General features: G+C 40.0%; 1 pseudogene; it reads left to right on the forward strand.

The window, feature by feature from the left end:
• The first annotated feature begins 228 nt into the window (after positions 1 to 228).
• LOC148039679 (tubulin beta-1 chain pseudogene) lies at positions 229 to 5,064 on the forward strand (annotated as a pseudogene).
• The last annotated feature ends 1,501 nt before the right edge of the window (positions 5,065 to 6,565 follow it).

Here is a 6,565-nt window from a genome sequence, read left to right on the forward strand (position 1 = left end):
GCATCCTTGGATTCGTAGACACTAGAAGATTTTCCATTGACATTCTGATCTATCAAGTCTTAGAGATCAAGTACTCGATCAACTTCCAAGAAGGCTACACCTCTTGAATCTATCTTCCAATCCAATCACCTGGAACATTTGGCTTTACTGGTCATCTCAGCAGAGGAATTGTTGGACAGTGGGGAGTCTTCTTTGCAAGGGTTTCAAGTGTGACATTCCCTTGGAGGGGGCACATGTTCTAGCATGGGAACATTGTTAATCTCTAGAATTAGAGAGGAGTACCTAGATAGAATGATGCTTACATTTTTTGTTTTCCCCTCCCCAAAAGTTTCTGACACTATTGTAGAGCCTTACAATGCAACACTTTCTATTCATCAACTGGTTGAAAATGCAGATGAGTGCATGGTCTTGGATAATGAAGCCTTGTATGACATCTGCTTCCAGACTCTCAAGCTGACAACTCCTACATTTGGTGATCTGAATCATCTAATCTCAGCAACCATGAGTGGTGTCACATGCTGTCTTAGGTTCCCTAGGTAGCTTAATTTTGACCTGCGCAAGATGGATGTGAATCTAATCCCTTTTCCTAGGCTTCATTTCTTTATGGTGGGTTTTGCACCTTTGACATCTAGAGGTTCATAGCAGTATCGGACCCTGACTCTACCAGATCTTACTCAAAAAATGTGGGATGTCAAAATATGATGTGTGCAATAGATCCACGCCATGGGCGGTACCTTACAGCCTCAGCTTGTTTCAGGGATCGCATGAGCACCAAAGAAGTTGATGAACAGTTGATCAATGTGCAAAATGAGAATTCATCTTATTTTGTGGAGTGGATTCCAAATAATGTGAAGTCCAGTGTGTGTGACATTCCTCCTACAGGTCTCAAAATGGCCTCAACTTTTGTTGGTAATTCCACATCCATTCAAGAGATGTTCAGGCGAGTTTCAGAGCAGTTTAGAGCCATGTTTCACAGGAAGGTTTTCTTACACTGGTACACAGGGGATGGCATGGATGAGATGGAGTTCACAGAAGCTGAAAGCAATATGAATGATTTGGTTTCTGAATACTAGCAGTATCAGGATGCTAGTGCAAATATTGAAGTGGATTATGAGGTGAGGATATTTTTTGGTTTGGCACTCTGGCAAGAGTAGTCCTTTCTTGTGCTCAATTTGGGCAGAAGAATGACCCCATTGATGCTTCAATGGCAAACACAACTACCTACTTCAATCCAAAATCAGGTGGTTTGGATTCCAGCTTCTAGGGTTCCTCAGAGAACAATTTGAAGCTCAAGTCTCCATTGTTGGCGCGGCGTGCTGTGCATAGCTGTGCCCTCTCATGCCCAGGTGCACGTGCCTATTGAGAGGGAGGGAGAGAGAGAGAGAGAGTACGAGAGAGATACACAAGACATGCTCCAAAAGAATGATTCATATTGATGTAGAGTTAGTATATATAGGTGAGACCCAAGTCAAGTGAGAGATGATATATATAGTTATAACATCCCCACTCAAACAAAGGTCTCTGGCTGCAAGTGAAAAAACCCTTGGGGAGAACAAGGGAAAAACCTGAGCCCCTACACATACCTACGATACAAAAATGATTTACTATAAAGTTTTCTTGAATACAATGATACATGCCTCAATCAGTGAGACAAGAACTTGGAACAATACCAAGTGCATGTCTTAATGAACTAAAGTGAGCTTCACTAAGAGCTTTTGTGAAGATGTCTGCAACCATTTGATCACTGGGAAAATGCTCCACCATAATGGAACCTTTCTTGACTTCATGTCGAACATAATGATAATGAATAGCAATATGCTTTGATTTACTATGTTGTATATAGTCTTTGGTAAGAATAATAGCACTTTGGTTGTCGCATCAAAGAGGTGTACTAGATGATGAAGGATGCCCCAAAACTGCAAGTAGTTGTCGAAGCCAAACTAGCTCACGAGCTGCTAATGATGCAGCAACATATTCGGCCTCAGTTGTAGAAACCGCAACACATCGTTGTTTCTTGCTGGACCAAGAAACCAAACATCCATTTACAAAGAAACAATTCCCACTTGTAGATCGCATGGATAAATGTGAACTTGACCAATCAGCATCTGTATATCCAATAAGATCAAGAGAAGTTGAAGAAGATAAAGAAGAATCCTCTCGACGATGATAAATAAGACCAAACTCCTTAGTACCCTTGAGGTACTTAAGAATACGTTTTGCAGCACTCCAATGAATAGTGAAAGGGGAAGAAAGATACTGCCCCAAAAAGTTAGCTGCAAATAAAATATCTGGTCTTGTGTTTAAACTAATAAATTGAAGACAACCAACAAGATTAGCAAAAGGTTGATGAATGGCTGATTCTTCATTGCATGTTGTAGATGTACCCTTGGTAGAGCTCGAAAGAATGGGAGTGTTGGCAGAGTGCGCATTTGTCAACCCAAACTTCTTAACAATATCATTAATAAACTTTGTCTGGCAAAGAAGAAGAATGCCTTGTTGTCGGTGTCGTTGAACTTGAATACCCAAACAAGAATGTATCTTACCAAGATCCACCATTTCAAATGCAGTCGATAAAAGCTTCTTTATAGCATCCAAGAAAGCAATATTATTTGACTCAAGAATAGTATCATCAACATATAGATCAAGAATAATAAAATATTTTTCCTCCCTTTTGATGTAAAGATTTGGGTCAGCAAAACATGCAACAAAACCTTTAGATGTGAGGAACTGATCAATCTTAATATACCAAGCATGAGAGGCTTGCTTTAATCCATATAATGCACGATGAAGCTGGCATACAAGATGCTCCTTTCCTGCAATCATAAAACCTTCAGGTTGCTCCATATAGATTTCTTCTTCAAGATCTCCATTGAGAAAAGCCATTTTAACATCCATTTGGTGAATTTCTAGATCAAATAGTGTTGCAAAAGCCAAAAGCATATGAACAGTTGTGGATCGCACAATGGGAGAAAATGTTTCTTGATAATCTACTCCTGCAATTTGCGAGTAACCTTTTGCAACAAGTCGTGATTTGAACTTATCAAATGAGCCATAAGCTTTGTTCTTGGTTTTATAAACCCATTCACATTTGATAGGAACACGATTTGGGGGGAGTTCAATAAGAATCCATGTACCTTTGGAGATTAAAGAATCGTACTCAGCTTGCATAGCTTCTTGCCATTGATCCCTTTGAGACGAATTGCTAGCTTCCATATACGATATTGGATCCTCTTGGGACACAGACATAGCATCATCAAAGACATCATATTCAATAGAATAGAATCCATGCTCTATCTCAATAGGAAGATCGACATATATCTCCAAATTTTCATCAATCTTCTTTGGAGGTGAAGGAGGTTTATGATCATCAGAATTAGTAGACTCACAAAGCAAGTAAGGAAATGCACTAAGCAAAGACTATGTATCATCTGAAACATCTGATGACCATGTGCCACCCATAGTCTTCTCATCAAATATAGCATCACGACTAATGATAACCTTTTGAGTAGAAGGATCATAAAATTTGTAACCTTTGGAATGATTTGAATAACCAAGAAAAATAACCTTCAAACCTAGAGGATCCAACTTATGTCGAGTGTCCTTGGGCACATGAATATAAGCAATGCAGCCAAATGTGCGAAAGTGAGAGATTGAAGGTGTCTTCCCTATCCAGATTGTTATAGGAATTTTACCAGCAGGTGCAGTTGTTGGAAGATGATTTTGAATAAAAACGACAGTTAGAAGTGTTTCAATCCAAAACTTTTGAGACAAGCCAAAGTGTATAAGCATGCAACATATAGCATTAAGAATAGTATGATTTTTGTGCTCAGCAACACCATTTTGCTGAGGAGAATAAGGAACTGTAAACTCATGATGAATACGTTGATCCTTACAGAAGTCATCAAATAGATTAGATACATATTCACCGCCATTGTCACTGCGAAGAGTCTTTATAGAGAATCTAGTTTAAAGCTCCACACTTATCTTGTATTGTTTAAATATAGATAAAGCCTCAGACTTATGTCGAAGAAGATAGACATGTGTGTACCGTGAGAAATCATCAATGAAAGTTATAAAATATCGATATTGAGACTTTGAGGCAGGAAAAGGACCGCAAATATCGGTATGAATCAAATCCAAGAGAGCACAGGAATGTGATGAAGTAGAAGTGTGGAAAGGCAAACGATGGTGTTTTCCAAGTGCACAGTACTCACATATTGCCATACATGGATGAGATTTAAGATCCATACCTTCCACAAAACCATGACGATGAAGATCAAGAATTTTGGAAAAAATCGGAGTGTGCAAATCATTGATGCCATAATTTACAATCTGCATCTTTAGGGGCAGTAACAACATTTGCAACCGTATCATTCAATGATAGCTCAGATAGATTACCATGTCGAGGAGCCACTGCTATAGTACGTCCGTCTTTCTCTATACAACATTGATTATGATCAAAGCCAACAAACAAACCAAGATCAACTAGACGAGAAACAGAAAGAAGATTTCTTTGCAAATCTAGAACATGAAGAACTCCTCTTAATATTCTAGTGGATGAAAGAGTCCCCAAATATAAATCACCCACTCCTTTGACTTGACAAGTCGTATCATCCTCAAGGTAAACAAACTTCTTGACAGGAAGAGAATGATAATTGTGAAGCCACTGCGATTGGTATGTCATATTTCTAGTGGCACCTGAATCAACGATGAATAGAGAACCATCATGAACATGAAGTACCTTTTCTAGAGAGATATCATGATGGACAAAATTGAGCTCCTGATGACTATGATCATCATCAGTTGTAGTTTGTTGAAAAATATAAGCTCGAGAACGTTCTTCATCATATCTGCGTTTATAACAACGACAGGATGGATGATCTGTATGTGCACAATAATCACAAGGAGGAAAACTTTTGGACGAGCGAGGTTGCTTTGTAGTAACTCCATGCTCCTCATCACATTGACGTGCCCAGCAATGAGAAGCCACATGGCCTTTCTTATCACAATAAGAACAATGTTTGTTAGGATAAGCAAGACGAGAAGATTTACCACCTTGATTAGGGCGTCCACCCTGCTCAAAACGTGAAGCGGGACGCTTGCGAGCAACAAAAGCAGCATCAAAATGTTGAGATATCGAGCTCCACTCGTGATATGCCAAGGTGACCGCTGTGCATTTATGTCACCGACTTGTCAGTTGCAGATGCGGTTGGTACACCACCCATGAATAATAGCTACATGACAGCTATCCTTATCTACTCTAGTTCGTGGCTTAGTTAGTATGCCACCTTAGCTAGTTGAGTTTGGTTTGAGACCCATATATAGGGTTCTTCTATTTCTTTGTACTAGAGTTCTTTTGGCTTACACAAACTAAGAAGAGGAAAACTGTTTTCAGCCTCCACCTTTGTGTGTATTCCCCCATTGTGCAAGCAAGAAAGCTACAAGTGAGACTCCTTCCTTCTCTCTCACAATCTTGACTTGGTATCAGAGCCTTGTTCGTGGTAAGGAGCTCAAGAAAGCAAGCCAAGCTCGCGGTGTTCTAGTAAGAGGAGCAGTGTTGCTTTCATTTTCTGTTTTGGGAGTAGATCTTTGCAGGTAGCACAGCCGGAAATTGCAAGAGTGCATTGTCTCAGGTTGAGACGCCCTTCCCGATGAAGCAAGAGGGCAGTATATGCTGCGGGCGAGGGCTATAGCCCTCGGCGACCCTGTTTTTTTGATTTGAGGCCATTTTGGGGCCTGTTTTGGAGGCGGAAGTTTTCTGCACGCACTTAGGAAAAGACCCAGTTTTATGCTGTGCGACCATTGTTCTACAGGTTGGTGAAAAGTAACTATAGAAATTGCATCGTATGCCTATGCGCAGAGACATTGGAAGTTACACAATCATCCTTGTTGCCTGTTGATGCAAAAATCGTCACTAGGAAGTGACTGTGTGGTCAAATACCACTTTCGTCAGTTTTGCAGATTTGCCCTTGTGAGGCTGAAGCTGTGTTTTTTGCAGTGACAGAATTTTTTGTAGTGTTCTGTAATGGCGTCTGATTCTCTCTCACAGATTGTCACTGAAAAGCTTGACAAGAACAACTTCCAAGCATGGAAGTTTAGAATGACGAATTTCCTTATGGGAAAAGGATATTGGGAATTTGTTGTAGGAAATGAAGAAGAACCAGTTCTTCCTGATGTTCCCAATCAACAGCAAATGCAAGCATTTAAAGCATGGCATGAGAGAGCTAGGAAAGTTATGTACTGGCTGTCTATCAGCATTTCAGACTCTATGATTGTGCATATTCAAGATGCAAGTACGCCAAAGGAGGCATGGGATACTTTGTCAAAAATGTATAGCACAAACACGCAAGCCAGGAAAATGCAGCTCAAGCAAGAGTTGCATAATGTGCAAAGAGAAAATATGAGCATCAATGACTATTACATGAAGGTGAAGAAGATTGCAGATGCACTTGCTTCCATTGGGTCACCAGTGGAAGATGATGATTTAGTTTCTGTGACCTTGAATGGTCTAGGAAAGGATTATACACAGTTCCAAACATCCATTTCCGTCCGTGAAAGATTTCCT

The sequence above is a fragment of the Lygodium microphyllum genome, chromosome 2 (assembly GCF_053477565.2).
Source record: "Lygodium microphyllum isolate KBCC chromosome 2, Lygodium_microphyllum_v1.1.10, whole genome shotgun sequence".
Lineage (NCBI taxonomy): Eukaryota > Viridiplantae > Streptophyta > Polypodiopsida > Schizaeales > Lygodiaceae > Lygodium > Lygodium microphyllum.